At 40.0% G+C, this 18,606-nt stretch overlaps 1 non-coding gene across 1 annotated transcript; it reads right to left on the bottom strand.

The window, feature by feature from the left end:
- Positions 1-13,460: 13,460 nt before the first annotated feature.
- TRNAK-UUU (transfer RNA lysine (anticodon UUU)) lies at positions 13,461-13,535 on the bottom strand. Its single transcript has one exon. It is a non-coding gene; the product is annotated as a tRNA-Lys (tRNA).
- Between the last annotated feature and the right edge of the window lie 5,071 nt (positions 13,536-18,606).

Genomic DNA, 18,606 nt, shown 5'->3' with positions numbered 1-18,606 from the left:
TTCCCTTTGGAGGTAATATACTGGGCGATTCTTTTTTGTGTGTTTCCCAATTATCCTGCCAGGAACATAATATGTTTAGCTTTTCTTTTCTCCTTTTTTTGATCTTTTGGCTGTGCCATAAAGCATGTGGGATCTTTGTTTCCTGATCAGGGATCGAACTTATGCCCCCTGCCTTGGTAGCAAGGAGTCTTAACCACTGGACCACCAGGGGAGTCTCTATATGGTTAGTTTTATAACCAGATAAAGCATTTTTAAAAAGAAACAGAATCAAAATTTCAAATGCTTCAGGCAGAGTTGAGAATAGTGGGTAAAACTGATAACATAGATTTTAACCCGATAGTACTGGTTGCCTTAAAAGTAATCACAATGTCCCTGAATCTAGCCTTTCCCCTCTTACAATCTGTTCTTATAATCTGTTCTCAAAACAGAAGCCAGAATATGTCTTCAACTTGTGTCAAAAGATAAGTCAGGGTACGTCTGTCTGCTCAGCATCCAGCGACAGTTCCCCTGCCAGTTCAAACAGTCAGAATCCTTGAGTCTGCTTATAGGCCCCATGTGATCTGGCCCCTGTAGAGTCCTCACTTCATCTCCTACAACTGTCCCTCCAGCTCATTCTGATTCCTCTGCTCCTCAAATTTCATCACCCCCTGAAGTGTCTGCAAATGAATGTGTTCCCAGGTCCACACCGTTTTAAACTGCACACCCCTTCACCACTCTCACTCTCCACGGCCCTTACCCTACCCGCTTTATTTCTTTCTTAAAAAAATTAAATTTTTACTAAAGTACTCTTCCCAGGTGGCTCACTGGTAAAGAATCTGCGTGCCAATGCAGGAGATGAGCGTTTGATCCCTAGGTTAGGAGGATCCCTTGAAGAAGAAAATGGCAACCCACTCCAGTATTCTTGCCTGGAGAATCTCATGGACAGAGAAGTATAGTCCATGGGGTCACAGTCAGACCTGATTTAGCGACTAAACCACTAGCACCTCAGTTGACTTACAAAGAAATGGTTTCAGCTGTACAGCAAAGTGATTCAGTTTATATCTCTATAGGTATGTAAACACAGAGATATATACAGAGATGCATCTTTTTCAGGTTCTCTTCCATTATAGGTTATTACAAGATGTCGAAGATGTGGCATATATGTACAATGGACTTGTGCGTGCATTCATAGTTGCTTCAATCATGTTCGACTCTGCAACCCTGTGGACTGCAGCCCACCAAGCTCAGTCCATGGGGTTCTGGAGTGCCATGCCCTTCTCCAGGGGATCGTCCCGACCCAGGGAGCAAACCTGGCTCTCCTGTGCCTCCTGCACTGCAGGCAGATTCTTTACTGACTGGGCCACCAAGGAAGCCCCACGATGGATCTATTCACTTTCTTTTTCTCATAGGATTTATCACCTTCTAAAATATTATGTAAAATTTTTACCTTCTCTTACTCCTCTTTAAATGTAAGCTCCTTGAAGACAGAGGATTTTGGTGTTTATTAATTTTTTTTCTTTTCTTGGTTTGCTTAATCCCAAGCACCCAGAACAGTGCCTGGCCAATAGTAGATACTCAATAGACACCTGTTGGAGGAAGCCAGGGAAGGAGGAGTGAAAAAAAACTTGTGGGGAGGTCAAGCAGAGAGTGGGTTTCTCAGGAGGAATTCCTGATATGGAAGAGAAGCTTGGACAACTTGGAAGTTTCACTGCAAATTTGAGATTCTACATGATCCGGCTCTTCCCTTCTGCCACCACAAACCAGATTTTTACAGAGATTATTTGCCACATGTCTTAGACAGGAATCCTCTGGATACAAGGAAGAGAAACCACTCAGGTTATAATAAATATTAATAGAAAAAAAGGAAAGTTTTAATTTAATGCATAGAATCTAATGGATTCCAAGGGCAAGAACTCCAGGGTGGCCCTGGAGAAGCTGAAACCAGAATTATCTCTCCCTTTCTGGTACTTCTGAGAGAGATTTAATCTCTCCCTCAATAGACATCTTGTTTCTCCTTCCTGGAGAGCGGCTAGACCTCCCAGCTTCAGGAACCTTTAACTAATTAAAGTCTCAGTCTCCAATCCAAATTCTTCAAGAGTGAATCTGATTGGCTTATCGATTGTTTTTTCCCATACATCGAGGTACCATTAGCTGTCATCCCAGGCAAGAGCATCAGAGAGTGCAACCACAACCAAAGAATCTACCCTGGTGGGCTTGGGAAGGGAGGCAGTTCTCAGAGAAGAAGCACAAGAGCTGAACAGGCAAATTGGCCAGCACTCCAAGGCACCACCCCACTGGAATCTAACTGCACTAACATTCTCAACAATCTAATTTCATTTCCCCAGCAATTTCCTGTCTGGAAGAGGTTGCTGATTTCTTTGAAGCTAAAATCGGCACATCCTTCACTTATAAAAATAATAAACAGCTTTCTGAGAAACTTCTGAGGACATTTTTCTACCACCTGGAAAAGCACAATGAGAGGACTCATCCCTAGAATAAGAGTGGCAGAGACTTTACCCTGAAAGAGAGCTGCAACCTGTCACAAAGTTCCGCACCGTGAACACAGATGTATATATAACTGCTTTTCATAAGTTTTTCTAATAAAAAAAAAATGAAGGCAATAACACAAATACAGAAATATGCACAAATCACAAGTGTTCAGCTGAATGAATTTCCAACAGTAAACACACTCTTGAAGCCAGCACCCAAATCGAGAAATCAACCTTATCACCCTACTTCCCACTGCCCCTCACACACACCATTTCCTGACTTCCATAGTTTAGTTTTGCCTAAGTTTATAGCCTCTGAGCCCTTTTTTTTTCCTATTGGATTGGCTCTCTTGTTCTATTTTTAAAGCAACTTTATTGAGGTATGATTGTTGATGGACATGAGTTTGAGTGAACTCTGGGAGTTGGTGATGGACAGGGAGGCCTGGCGTGCTGTGGTTCATGGGATCGCAAAGAGTCAGACACGACTAAGCAACTGAACTGAACTGACCTGCAACACAGTGGGCATATTGAAAGTGTACGGATTGACAAATGTAGGTCTATGTACACATCCAGAAACCATCACCACAGTCAACCCCGCCCAGCTCCAGACAACCACTCTTTCATCTAAGGTTGGATCAATGATGTCATTATCAGTCTCTTGATATTTCTAGAATATTCTATAAATAAAATCACATTCAGTTCAGTTCAATTCTTCAGTTGTGTCCTACTCTTTGCGACCCCATGGACTGCAGTACGCCAGGCCTCCCTGTCCATCACCAACTCCTGGAGTTTACTCAAACTTATGTCCATTGAGTTGGTGAGCCCATCCAACCATCTCACCCTCTGTCATCCCCTTCTCCTCCCACCTTCAATCTTTCCCAGCATCAGGGTCTTTTCAAATGAGTCAGTTCTTCCCATCAGGTGGGCAAAGTATTGGAGTTTCAGCTTCAGTACCAGTTCTACCAATGAATATTCAGGACTGATTTCCTTTAGGATGGACTGGTTGGATCTCCTTGCAGCCCAAAGGACTCTCAAGAGTCTTCTCCAACACAACAGTTCAAAAGCATCAATTCTTCAGCTCTCAGCTCTCTTTATAGTCCAACTCTCACATCTGTACCTGTCTACTAGAAAAATCATAGCTTTGACTAGACGGACCTGTGTTGTCAAAGTAATGTTTCTGTTTTTTAATATGCTATCTAGGTTGGTCATAACTTTTCTTCCAAGGAGTAAGCGTCTTTTAATTTCATGACTACAGTCACCATCTGCAGTGATTCTGGAGCCCAAGAAAATAAAGTCTGCCACTGTTTCCACATCTATTTGCCATGGTGTGATGGGACCGGATGCCATGATCTTAGTTTTCTGAATGTTGAGTTTTAAGCCAGCCTTTTCACTCTCCTCTTTCATTTTCATCAAGAGGCTCTTTAGTTCCTCTTCACTTTCTGCCATAAGGGTGGTGTCATCTGCGTATCTGAGGTGATTGCTATTTCTCCCGGCAATCTTGATTCCAGCTTGTGCTTCCTCCAGCCCAGCATTTCTCATGATGTACATACACTGTGATTTGGCTCTCACTTCTTTTACTCAGAATAATTATTCTGAGATTCATCCATGTCATTACACATATCACTAGTCCATCCCTTTCAATTGCTAAGTAGTAACCCACTGTACAGATATATGACACTTTGTATATCCATTAACCATTAAGGCATTCAAGTAGTTTCCAGTTTGGGGCTATTTAAAATAAAGGGGCTAAGAACATTGGCACAAAAGAGTTTGAGTGAATATATTATTTCATTTATCCCGGGTATTTAGGAGTGGAATGTCTGGGTCATATGTTATGTGTATGCTTTACTTTATAAGAAACTGCCAAAATGTCTTCCATTTTACATTCTCATAAGCTGTGTATGAGAGTATCAGCTGTTCAATCATCTTAACTCTTCAAATTTTGTTGTTGCTGTTCAGTCGCTCAATCATGTCCAACTCTTTGTGACCCCATGGACTGCAGCACGCCAGGCTTCCCCATCCTTCACCATCTCCCAGAGTTTACTCAAACTCATGTCAGTGATGCCATCTAACCATCTCGTCCTCTGTTGTCCCCTTCTCTTCCTGCCTTCAATCTTTCCCAGCATCAGGGTCTCTTCTAATGAGTCAACTCTTAACAACAGGTGGTCAAAGTATTCGAGCTTCAGCTTCAGCATCAGTCCTTCTAATGAATAACAATCACAGAAAACTAACCAAACTGATTACATGGATCACAGCCTTGTCTCACTCAGCAAAACTATGAAGTATGCCATGTGGGGTCACCCAAGACAGACAGGTCAAGGTGGGAAGTTCTAACAAAACGTTGTCCACTGGAGCAGGGAATGGCAAACCACTTCAGTATTCTTGCCTGGAGAAACCCATGAACACTTTGAAAAGGCAAAAAGATAGGACAGTGAAAGATAAACTCTCCAGGTCAGTGTGGGCCTATATGATACTGGAGAAGAGTGCAGAAATAACTCGAGAAAGAATAAAGAGTCAGAGCCAAACCAAAAACAATGCCCAGTTGTAGATGTGACTGGTGATAGAAGTAAAGTCCAATGCTATAAAGAACAATATTGCATAGGAACCTGGAATGTTAGGTCCACTAATCAAGGTAAATTGGTCAAATAGGAGATGGTAAGAGTGAAAATTGACATTTTAGGAATCAATGAAGTAAAACGGAACGGAATGGGCGAATTTAATTCAGATGACCATTATATCTACTACTGAGGGCAAGAATACCCTAGAAGAAATGGAGTAGCCACAATAGTCAACAAAAGAGTTTGAAATGCACTAATTGGGTGCAATCTCAAAAACGACAGAACGATCTCTGTTCATTTCCAAGGCAAACCATTCAATATCACAGTAATTCAAGTCTATGCCCCAACCACTAATTTAAAAGAAGCTAAAGTTGAACAGTTTTATGATGACCAACAAGAACTAGAATTAACACCAAAAAAAAAAAAAAAAAGTCCTTTACATCATAGGGGACTGGAAAGCAAAAGTAGGAAGTCAAGAGATACCTGGAGTAACAGGCAAGTTTGACCTTGGAATACAAAATGAAGCAGGGCAAAGGCTAATAGAGTTTGGCTAAGAGAATGCACTGGTCATAGCAAACACCCCCTTCCAACAACACAAGAGACAACTCTACACATGGACATCACCAGATGGTCAATACTGAAATCAGACTGACTATATTCTTTGCAGCTGAAGATGAAGAAACTCTATATGGTCAGAAAAAAAAACAACACCAGGAACTAATTGTGGCTCAGTTCATGAACTCCTTATTGCTAAATTCAGACTGAAATTGAAGAAAGTAGGGAAAATCACTAGACCATTCAGGTATGACCTAAATTAAATCCCTTATGATCATACAGTAGAAGTGACAAATAGATACAAGGGATTAGATCTGATAGACAAAGTGCCTGAAGAACTATGGATGGAGGTTCATGACATTGTACAGGAGGCAGTGATCATGACTGTCCCCAAGAAAAAGAAGTGCAAAAGGTAAAATGTTTGCCTGAGGAGACCTTACAAAAAGCTGAGAAAAGAAGAGCAGCTAAAGGCAAAGGAGAAAGGTAAGATTGACCCATTTGAATGAACAGTTCCAAAGAATAGCAAGAAGAGATGAGAAAGCCTTCCTCAGTGATCAATGCAAAGAATTAGAGAAAAAAATAGAATGGAAAAGACTAGAGATCTCTTCAAGAAAATTAGAGCTACTAAAGCAGTGTTAGACTTTATTTTGGGGGGCTCCAAAATCACTGCAGATGCTGATTGCAGCCATGAAATTAAAAGACGCTTACTCCTTGGAAGGAAAGTTATGACCAACCTAGATAGCATATTAAAAAGCAGAGACATTACTTTGCCAACCAAGGTTCGTTTAGTCAAGGCCATGGTTTTTCCCATGGTCATGTATGGATGTGAGAGTTGGACTGTGAAGAAAGCTGATCGCCGAAGAATTGATGCTTTTGAACTGTGGTGTTGGAGAAGACTCTTGAGAGTCCCTTGTACCGCAAGGAGATCCAACCAGTCCACTCTAGAGGAGATCAATCCTGGGTGTTCACTGGAAGGGCTGATGCTAAAACTGAAACTCCAATATTTTGGCCACCTCATGCAACGAGTTGACTCACTGGAAAAGAGTCTGATGCTGGGAGGGATTGGGGGCGGAAGGAGAAGGGGACGACAGAGAATGAGATGGCTGGATGGCATCACCGACTCGATGGACATGAGTTTGAGTGAACTCCAGGAGTTGGTGATGGACAGGGAGGCCTGGCGTGCTGTGATTCATGGGGTCACAAAGAATCGGACACGACTGAGCGACTGAACTGAACTGAACCGAAAGGCAACATTTCATGCAAAGATGGGCACAATAAAGGACAGAAATGGTATGGACCTAACAGAAGCAAAGGATATTAAGAAGAGGTGGCAAGAATACACAGAAGAACTGTACAAAAAAGATCTTCATGACCCAGATAACCAAATGGGCCTTAGGAAGTATCATTATGAAAAAAGCTAGTGGAGGTGATGGAATTGCAGTTGAGCTATTTCAAATCCTAAAAGATGATACTGTGAAAGTGCTGCACTAAATATGCCAGCAAATTTGGAAAACTCAGCAGTGGCCACAAGACAAGACTGGAAAAGGTCAGTTTTCATTCCAATGAAAGACAATGCCAAAGAATGTTCAGTTATCACACAATTACACTCATCTCACACACTAGCAAAGTAATGCTCAAAATTCTCCAAGCCAGGCTTCAACAGGACATGAACCATGAACTTCTAGATGTTCAAGCTGGATTTATAAAAGGCAGAGGAACCAGAGATCAAATTGCCAACATCTGCTGGATCATTGAAAAAGCAGGAGAATTCCAGAAAAACATCTATTTCTGCTTTATTGACTACACCAAACCTTTGAGTATGTGGATCACAGCAAACTGTGGAAAATTCTTTAAGAGATGGAAATGCCAGACCACCTTACCTGTCTCCTGAGAAATCTGTATGACAGTCAAGAAGCAACAGTTAGAACCAGACATGGAACAAAAGACTGGTTCCAAATCGGGAAAGGAGTAAGTCAAGGCTGTATATTGTCACTATGCTTATTTTACTTATATGCAGAGTACATCATGCCTAATTCTGGGTTGGATGAAGCACAAAGAGGAATCAAGATTGCTGGGAGAAATATCAATAACCTCAGATATGCAGATGACACCACCCTTATGGCAGAAAGTGAAGAGGAACTCAAAGGCCTCTTGATAAAAGTGAAAGAGGAGAGTGAAAAGTTTGGCTTGAAGCTCAACATTCAGAAAACGAAGATCATGGCATCCAGTACCATCACATCATGGCAAATAGATGGGAAAACAATGGAAACAGTGATAGACTTTTTTTCTTGGGCTCCAAAATCACTGCAGATGGTGACTGCAGCCATGACACTGAAAGCTGCTTGCTCCTTGGAAGAAAGTTATGACCAACCTAGACAGCATATTAAAAAGCAGAGACATTACTTTGATTACAAAGGTCCGTCTAGTCAAGGCTATGGGTTTTCCAGTAGTCATGTATGGATGTGAGAGCTGGACCATAAAGAAGGGTGACTGCCAAAGAATTGATGCTTCTGAACTGTGGTGTTGGAGAAGACTCTTGAGAGCTCCTTGGACTGCAAGGAGATCAAACCTGTCAATCCAATCAAAGTTTTCCTCACGGAAATCAGTCCTGAATATTCATTGGAGGGACTGATGCTGAAGATGAAGCTCCAATACCTTGGCCACTTGATGCAAAGAACTGACTTATTGGAAAAGACCCTGATGCTGGGAAAGATTGAAGGCAGGAGGAGAAGGGAGGGAATGACAGAGGATGAAATGGTTGGATTGCATCACTGACTCCATGGACATGAGTTTGAGCAAGCTCCAGGAGTTGGCGGTGGACAGGGGAGCCTGGCATGCTGCAGTCCATGAGGTTGCAAAGACTTAGATTAGACTGAGCAACTGAACTGAACTGAATGAATATTGAAGATTGGTTTCCTTTAGGATTGACTCATTTGATATCCTTGCAGAACAAGGGATTCTCAAAAGTCTTTTCCAACATCACAGTTCAAAGCATCAGTTCTTCGGCATTCAGCCTTCTTTATGGTCCAACACTAATATCCATACATGACCACTGGAAAAACCATAGCCTTGACTAGACAGACCTTTGTTGGCAAAGTAATGTCTCTGCTTTTTAACATGCTGTCTAGGTTGGTCATAACTTTCCTTCCAAGGAGTAAGCGTCTTTTAATTTCCTGGCTGCAATCAGCATCTGCAGTGATTTTGGAGACCAAAAAAATAAAGTCTGACACTGTTTCCACTGTTTACCCATCTATTTGCCATGAAGTGATGGGACGGGATGCCATGATCTTAGTTTTCTGAATGTTGAGCTTTAAGCCAACTTTTTCACTCTCCTCTTTCACTTTCATCGAGAGGCTCTTTAGTTCTTCACTTTCTGCCATAAGGGTGGTGTTATCTGCATATCTGAGGTTACTGATATTTATCCCAGCCATCTTGATGCCAGCTTGTGCTTCTTCCAGCCCAGATTTTCTCATGATGTACTTTGCATAGAAGTTAAATAAGCAGGGTGACAATATACAGCCTTGACGTACTCCTTTTCCTATTTGGAACCAGTCTGCTGTTCCATGTCCAGTTCTAACTTGCTTCCTGACCTGCATACACATTTCTCAAGATGTGTAATGGTATCTAATTGTGATATTAATTTGTGTTTCCCTAATGACTAACGATGCTGAGTACATCTTTTGATATGGCCTATTTGCCATCTGTGAGTCTTCTTTGATTAAATATATATACATACAAATATTTTGCCCATGTTTTACTTAGGCTGTATATTTCCTATTACTAAGTTTTGTATAAGGCTTTATTTTGGAGACAAGGCCTTTATCAAATATGTGATTTGCAAATACTTCCTCCCCCAGCTTGTGGCTTGTCTTTTAATTTTCTCAATGGTATCTTTCAAAGGGCAGAGATTCTTAATTTTGATAAAAGACCAATTTATCACTTTTTTTCCTTTTTGGATATTTCTTTGGGCATCATATCTAAGAGATCTTTGCGTAACTCAGTCACACAGATTTTCTCCAGAAGAGAAAATCTTTCTGCTTTTTCCAGAAGTTTTATTTTTATCAGGTTTTACTTTTATTATTTATAATCTATTGTGGGTATATCTGTACATGTGCTGCAAGGTATGGTTTGAATTTGTTGTTGTTGTTCTTGCATTTTGATATCCAATTGCTTCAGCATCAATTATTGAAAAGACTATTCTTTCTTCTTTGAATCGCCTGTGCACCTTTGTCAAAAATCAATTGAGCATATATGCATGAGTCTATTTCTGGACTGTTTTCTGTGCCATTAACCCATTTGTATATCTTTTTTCTTTTCCATTATAGTTAATGATGAGATAGTGAATACAGTTCCCTATTCTATGCAGTAGGACCTTGTTGCTTATTTTATATATAGCAATTTGTATCTGCTAATCCCAAACTCCTAATTTATTCTTTATCCCAGCTGCCTGACTGGTTTATTCTCTATGTCTGTGAGTCTGTTTCTGTTTTGTTTATAAGTTCATTTGTATCATTTTTTTAGATTCCATATATAAGCGATATCATAGGACATTTGTCTTTGTCTCAGTTCACTGTATGATAATTCCCAAGTCCATCCATGTGGGTGCAAATGGCATTGGTTCACTCTTTTTTGTGGTTGAGTAATATTCCACTGTGTGTTTTTGTGTGTGTGTGTGTGTGTGTTTAACAGATCTTCTTTATACATTCATCTGTCGATGGACATTTAGGTTGTTTCCATGCTTTGGCCATTGTAAAGGTGCTGCTGTGAATATTGGGGTACATTTATCTTTTCGAATTAAGAGTTTTCATCATTTCTACATTCATATCTAAGAGTGAGATTACTGGTAATCTAGTAACACATGGTAACTCTAGTTTCAATGTTTTCACATTTGTCTATCTTGATGCCAGTACTATCAAAGACAGTACTACACTGTCTTTATTAAGGTGGGTTTCTATGTCTTGAAGTCAAGTCGCATAAGTTCTCTACCTTTGTTCCTTTCCAAAGTTGTAGCTACTTAAGTCCTTTGCATTTCCATATGATTTTCAGAATCAGCTTATCAATTTTGGAAAAAATTCTTGCTGAGGTAGTGATTGGAATTATGTTCAATTTACAGATTATTCTGTGAGAAAACTGACAACTTAATAATATTGACTTTCTATTCATGAACTAAGTATATCTTACTTTCAGTTCAGTTCAATTCAGTTCAGTCGCTCAGTCGTGTCCGACTCTTTGCGACCCCATGAATCACAGCACACCAGGCCTCCCTGTCTATCACCAACTCCCGGAGTTCACTCAAACTCATGTCCACAGAGTCGGTGATGCCATCCAGCCATCTCATTCTCTGTCGTCCCCTTCTCCTCCTGCCGCCAATCCCTCCCAGCATCAGAGTCTTTTCCAGTGAGTCAACTTGTCGCATGAGGTGGCCAAAGTATTGCAGTTTCACCTTTAGCATCAGTCCTTCCAATGAACACCCAGGATTGATGTCCTTTAGAATGGACTGGTTGGACCTCCTTGCAGTCCAAGGGACTCTCAAGAGTCTTCTCCAGCACCACAGTTCAAAAGCATCAATTCTTCGGCGATCAGATTTTAGGTCTTCTTTAATTTCTCTCAGTGATGCTATGTCTTGAATCTACGGATTTACAATTGCAACAAATTTGGATAATTTTTGGCCATTACCTTTTCAAATATTCTTTTGTGCTTCCCACTTTGGATACTCCAATTATATGCATATAGATTCTTCAAACGGGTCCCATTTTCACGGATGCTCTGTGCATTTTTTCAATCTTTTTTTCTTTCTCTCTTCCTATTTCTCTATGTCTAAATTCACTAAAACTTTCTTCTATGATGTCTTATCTGCTATTAATTGCATGTAGTATGTTTTTCTTCTCAGTCATTATAATTTTCATCAATAAAAGTTTGATTTAGGTCTTTTTAATATCTTCTATGTCTCTACTTAACATGCTAAATCATTGCTCTAGCTTACTGAACATATGATATACAGCTGTAACACCTATTATATGTTTGTCAAATAATTTTACCATTTATGTTACTACAGGGTTGGCTTCAGCTGAGTTTTCTCCTCATTTGTGAGTCATATTTACCTGCTTCTTTGTAATTTCTGATCAATGTCAAATTCTGAATTTTTGATTATCAAATCAGATGTTATAAGCAGTGAAAGAAGCATGCACTTAAGTCACACTAATCAGACTTTGACAAATTATACAAAAATATGTGATATATATTTATACTAAAATGATATTCTCTTTAGATTTAGGAGAGCAGTCAGTTAATATTTTTAGCAGATTAAAAGTATGTGAAATAGTGGGACAAGTTGTAAATGGAGAAAACTGTGGGCACAGCTGTAGAAAATGAGTTGGTGTGAAGATATTTTTGCTTTCCTATGAATACACCGAGCTGTGATTCAGGACAGAGTTAAGTTTCTTGGGAGCAGTTTGAACCTATGGGATCTTGCTATCAAGTTTTCTTAGGCAGAGTCACAGCAGCATTTAGTCTAGGGATAATTTTGCCCCATGCCTGAGACAAAAACCCTATAGTACTTTGTGAATTATCATGCTCTTCACTCTGGCTGGGAGAACAGGAACCATTTCCACCCTGGATGGTTCCCTGGTGATTGTTCCCTACAGTCCTTTTCGATGACTCTTGCCCTAGTGCCGGGTACTTTCTTCACCTGTGTCTAAGGATCCATATTCAGCTGGAGATGTTTGGGGATGCCCCGCATGGGGATCTTGAGTGCTCTCTCTGTGTAGCTCTTTCCTATCTGGTCTAGTGTCCTGTGGCTTCAAACCACATTCGCCTCCCCAAACTCCCAGATTCATCTCCTCAACTCAGAGAGGACTCCAAGTGCCCTGTGCTGTGGCCTAGAAAGTAAAGCGGTAAACAATGATGACTGCGGTGCTCACCTTGTTTCATATATTTTGTATCTTTTTATAAAGTTGTCTCAGGAGGGTGGGGAACTCTATTCTCTTTTACTCCACCTTGGCTGAAAGCTGAAGTCTTGGATTGTTTATCATCTTATTGATTCTGAAGCATGTGTATGCGCTTAGCTGCTCAGTTGTGTCTGACTCTTTGCAATCCCCTGGACAGTATACCACCAGGCTCCTCTGTCCATGGGATTCTCCAGGCAAGAATACTGGAGTGGGTTGCCATGCCCTCCTCCAGGGGATCTTCCCAATCCAGTGATCCACCTCACATCTCCTGTGTCCCCTGCATTGCAGGCAGATTCTTTACCTGCTGAGCCATTGAGGAAACCCCTATTGATTCTAGGATTATTTATATATTCCAACTACAAGCCCTTTGACAAATACAGGGATTAAAATATCTTCTTCCAGTGCATGACTTGTTTTTGCGTTCTCTTAAACAGGATTTTTGATGAAGAGATGCTGTCAATTTTAACACTGCCCAATACACTACTCTTCAAACTCTAAGCTTAGTGCTTTCTGTGTCTGTTTACTTTTCCCAAAGTTAAGAAGTTAGTTTTCTGTGTTCTTGTTTGGAAATGTCCTAGTATTTTTTTTTTTAATTTTAAAATCTGTAATGCATTTGGCATTGATTGTTGCATATGTTGTGAGATAGAAAACAAGACTTTTTTTTTAATGTGAGTATCCAATTTACCCAGAACCACTTACTGAAAAGTCTATCATTTCCTCACTGTAGCACAGTGTTAATTTTGTCACGCATTTAATGACCGTACATGCACGGGTCTGTTTCTTGGTTCTCTGTACACACAGATTTAACCTTGGTCTGGTAAACATTATTGAGATGAAGCAGTCATCTCATAATTTTCAGTTTAAAAGAAAACTGAGTTAGGTTTTCTCCATTTTTAAAATAAATTTTGTTTTTTTTTTTTTTTTTTTTTTGATGCCTGGACAGGGATTTGAACCCTGAGCACTCAGATTAAAAGTTTGATGCTCTACCAACTAAGCTATCCAGTGACTCTTTAGGTTTTCTTAATTTAAGTATATGTAAGTTTTAACCTTGGAGATAATTGTTTTTCATCCAAAATAATTTGAACATAAGAACTGCATAAATGTAATTATATTAAGTAACTCTAATACTATTAAATATATTGTTTTTATGTCACAATTACCAAGGGATTTTGGTTTATAAATTTACAAAATAAAAACTCTCTTTTACCCAGTAAGTAATCTAAATTTTGAAATATTAAATTTGATACAAAATTATGCTATTCAGGCAGTGTTATCATAATATTTTGATTATCATAGCTCCTAATAAATTATAACTGAAATAGCCTAGAACAAACTATGTTATTCCTTTGTGAAAAGACCGTTTTCTCACTGTATCTATATAAATCTTATTTCAAGGCTATTTTCATTCCAAATTATTTAAAGACAACTTCCTTAGAAATATTTAGATGTGTGAAAATTTCAATGCATAAAGTTATTTATTAATTTTGAAATACAGCCTCACTTTTGTTTATTAAAACTTAAAATGTCCTCTTACTAAAGGAATACATTTTTGTTGTAGAAAAATAATCAAATATATATAAGTGGAAAATTTTAAAAGGAAAACAATCCCACCTTTAGGTAATAATATAAAGTTTGGTTTATCACTTTTTGGAGTCTGGTTATAGGGAGACAATTCCTACCTGTCTTAGCCCATTTGGGCTTCTATAACAATAAAACCATAAACTGGGTAGCTTATAAAAAATAGAAATTAATTTCTCACAGTTCTGCAGTCTGGGAAAGTCAACATCAAAGGTGCCAGCAGGCTCCTTGTCTGGAAAGAGCTCAACGTCTGGCTCTAGGTGAGTGACCACACCATTATGACCACCCTATCTGGGTCATTAAGATGTTTTTTGTACAGTTCTTCTGTGTTTTCTTACCACCTCTCCTTAATCTCTTCTGTTTCTGTTAGCTTACCATTTCTGCCCTTTTTTGTGCCCATCCTTGCATGAGATGTTTCCTAGATATCTCCAATTTTCTTGAAGAGATCTCTAGTCTTTCCCATTCTGTTGTTTTCTTCTATTTCTTTGCATTATTCATCTAAGAAGATTTTCTTACTGCTCCATGCTATTCTCTGCAACTCCACATTCAGCTGGGTGTGTCTGTCCCTTTCCCCCTTGCTTTTCACTTCTTTCCTCAGCTATTTGTAAAGCCTCCTCAAATAACCACTTTGCTTTCTTGCATTACTTTTTCTTGGAGATGGTTTTGGTCACCACCTCCTGTACAATGTTATGAATCTCCTTCCATAGTTCTTCAGGCACTCTGTCTACCAGATCTGATCCCTTGAATCTATTTCTCACTTCCACTGTATAGTCATAAGGGATTTGATTTAGGTCATACCTGAATGGCCTAGTCGTTTTCCCTACTTTTAAAAACTTAAGACTGCATTTTGCAATAAAGAGCTTTTAATCTAAGACACAGACAGCTCCAGGTCTTGTTTTTGCTGACTGTATAGAGTTTCTCCATCTTCAGCTGCAAAGAATAAAATCAATCTGATTTTGGTATTGACTATTTGGTGATGTCCATGTGTAGACTCATCTCTTGGGTTGTTGGAAAAGGTGTTTGCTACAACCAGGGTGTTCTCTCAACAAAACTTAGCCTTTGCCCTTCTTCATTTTGTACTCCAAGGCCAAACTTGCCTGTTAATCCAGGTATCTCTTAACTTCTTACTGTTGCATTCCAACCCCCTATGATGAAAAGGACATCTTTTTTGGTGTTAGTTTTAGAAGGTCTCGTAGGTCTTCATAGAGCCAGTCAACTTTAGCTTCTTCTCCATTAATGGCTGGAGAATAGAGTCTGATTACTGTGATGTTTAATGGTTTGCCTTGGACACATATTGAGATAATTCTGTTGTTTTTGAGACTGCACCCAAGTACCACATTTTAGACTCCTTTGTTGACTATGCGGACTACTCCATTTCTTCTAAGGGAGCCTTGCCTACAGAATCTATTATAATAAATATAATGGTCATCTGAATTAAATTCATCTATTCCTGTCTCTTTTAGTTTACTAAGGTGGTGATGCTCACTCTCGCCATCTCCTGCTTAACCACGCCCAGTTTACCTTGATTCATGGACCTAACATTCCAGGTTCTTATGCAATATTGTTCTTTACAGCATCGGATGTTACTTTCTCTTTACTTTCTCATCCACAACGAAGCTCCTCTCCACTTTGGCCCAGCCACTTCATTCTTTCTGGAGCTACTAGTAACTGCCCTCTGTTCTTCCCCAGTAGCATATTGGACACCTCCTGACCAGGAGGGTTCATTTTCTGGTGTCATATCTTTTCACATTTTCATGCTGTTCATGGGTTTCTCCAGGCAAGAATACAGGAGTGGGTTGCCATTTCTTTCTCCAGTGGACCGTGTTTTGTCAGAACCCTTCATTATGACCCATCTGCCTTGGGGAGCCCTGCACAGCCCCTTCATCATGACAAGGCTGTGCTCTATGAAGGATTTTAAGGAGCAGAAACATTCCAACTGTAGCAATACCCAAGCATCTTGACTAGAGCCCTATTCCCTGTTACCATGTCAGCAGCAAGCAAACATCTAGGCGATCAGCCACCTGATCAAAGCCCTTCACACCCTTCACTCACTTACTCATTCCACAGATACGTGTTAAGAATTGCTTATATGCCAGGTACCCTGGTAGGTGTTAGGGGTAAAAATAAAGTGACTAAACAAAATAGACACGGTCCTTTTCCTTAACAGCATCCATTATCTAATGAGAGGAGCCAATACCAATAAAATAAATCATCTCACAATCATCTCACAAAATGATGTGAGACAACAGCTATGATATCAATTTCTTAGAACAAGACCGTAAGACGGTAAAGTAGGGAATATGATGCAAGCTGAGTCTGAGAAGTCTTTCTGTGGGAGAGATGGGTGACCCAAGATCTGAAGGGTGGGCAGGAATGAACCAGTCCCAATAAACTGAAATGAAAGGCACGCAAAGGTGATGGCAGCATGCCAGGCACAGAACAGTGAGAACTTTGGAGGGGGAAGGAAGATGAGAGTGTTTGAGGAAACAGAAGTGGAAGAATGCCTGAGTGAGCACAAGAAGAGACAAGGAAGTGGTCCAGATGAGGCAGGATAGATGCCTGCAGACGGCAGAGGCCATGCACATCATGTTGGCCATATTAAGAATTAAAAATATATATATACAATTGATTCTTCCTTTATTTATTTACTTGGCTACACCAGGTCTTAGCTGCGGCATGCTGGATCTTTGATCTTCATTTGTGGCAGGCGGGATCTTTAGCTATGGCATGTGAACTCTCAGTTGCAGCATGTGAGATCCAGTTGTCTGACCAGGGGTCAAACCCAGGCCCCCTGAATTGGGAACAGAGTCTTAGCCACTGGACCACCAGGGAAGTCCCCAGGATGTTGGTTTTTATCCTATGCTCATCTGAGAGCCACTGAAATGATTTTATTTGTGCTTTTTGAAGATGTCTTTGGCTGAAAAGTGGAGAATCTGTGGAGCAGTGGTAAAAAAAGATACATGAAGCATATGCCCCAAAATCAAAGAGAAATGAAGTAGCTTGGAAGGGAGCGGTAGTACAGAACTGGGTGAAATGGAAGAATAATCCACAGCAAGCTTATCTACCTTTGGTAGTGGGGTGGTGATAGAAGATGCGAAAGGAAGATACAGAGAATGACTCTTGGAGAAATAAAAAGACGCTGGAGTTGATCTGGTGAGAGCTGAGGAGGAGCTCATGACTCTGATTTGGCTGATAGTGTGGAGCTGAGTGGTACGTAAAGAAGGCAGTCGTACTCACAGGTTGATGATTCAGAAGAGAGAACCCAGCTGGGGATGGAGCTGTCAAATACCACCCGCATGAAAAAGCAGAAGCTGAGAAGAGTGGTGGGCTAGACTTAAAAAATGCCAAGGGCCAGTAGAAGAGCCTTCAAAGAGATCAGAGTGGGACCAGGGGACAGGAAGACCCATAACCATGATGAGGGGTACTGAGAGCTTTAGGAAGGTGTGACTGAGAAATCTGAAGTCTGAAAATTCGCATCTGATTTACCGATGGGGGGTCATGAGTGACCTTGGCAAATATAAGAGCGAAATCAGAATAGTAGCCAAAAAGAACCAGATTGAGGAGGAATGGGGGATGAGCTAGAGAGAAACTATAGCAACATTCAACAGAAGTCTGGCTGTGAGAGAGAAAGGCTGCAGAAAAAATGTAGCTGAAAAGCAGTACATGATACAGAGGGTTTTTTACATTGTCTTAACATAAGAGATGTGAGGATATTTTAAATGGGATGAATAATTTAACTTGGTTTCCAATAAAGACTAAAGAGAACTGTAATCTGTTGTCTACAATCCTTTTGTTAAATACAGTGCAGCCAGCTTTCATTTTAATGATATGGTAGTTTATTCAGAGGAATAGTGCTAACATTCAGAAAGAATTAAATAATCTGCAACTGCATGTTATTGGCAATTTCATGTAAGAATCCTTTCACAACAACTATTTTAAAAGGCTTCATTCTAATGGCTCCCTTTCATTTTAAAAAAGGGCTGTGTGTGTGTAAGAGAGAGAGAGAGAGAATGTACACCCAATCAAATCATGGTGGTATAAAGCAAAGGTTGGTAAATTATGGCCCTTTGGATAAATCTGGCCTGCTACTTGTTTTTAAGTTGTATTGCAACATACACAATGACAAAAATTTACATGGAGAGTACAGTATTTAGATATATAGAAATCATTGATAGGGTTATGTTCTTGAAAAGATGCAATGGGATGAAATTCAAAGCATAAGTGGAGGGACTGACCTTTCAGAAGAGGAAAGCAATGCCTTTGACTTGACATGGGAAGGAGCGGGTGGGAGGGGTAAAGCCGGCATGTGGGTTTGCTTGTCTGATGGCTAGTGGTTGAAGAAGTTTCTGTCTGAGCACTTTGCTTTTCTGATGAAACTATAAGATCTTTGTTTGATGGGGAAAGTGGAAGGTTTGGACACTTGAGATATCCGAAAATGGTTTAAGCACTAATGCAAGCATCATTCATAACAGGCAAAAAGTAAAAACAATCCACGTGTCC

The sequence above is a fragment of the Moschus berezovskii genome, chromosome 19 (assembly GCF_049115385.1).
Source record: "Moschus berezovskii isolate FMDL1 chromosome 19, NW_MosBer_1.0, whole genome shotgun sequence".
NCBI lineage: Eukaryota > Metazoa > Chordata > Mammalia > Artiodactyla > Moschidae > Moschus > Moschus berezovskii.
The sequence above is the reverse complement of the archived record's forward strand: the minus strand, read 5'-3'. Positions and strand labels throughout refer to the sequence as shown.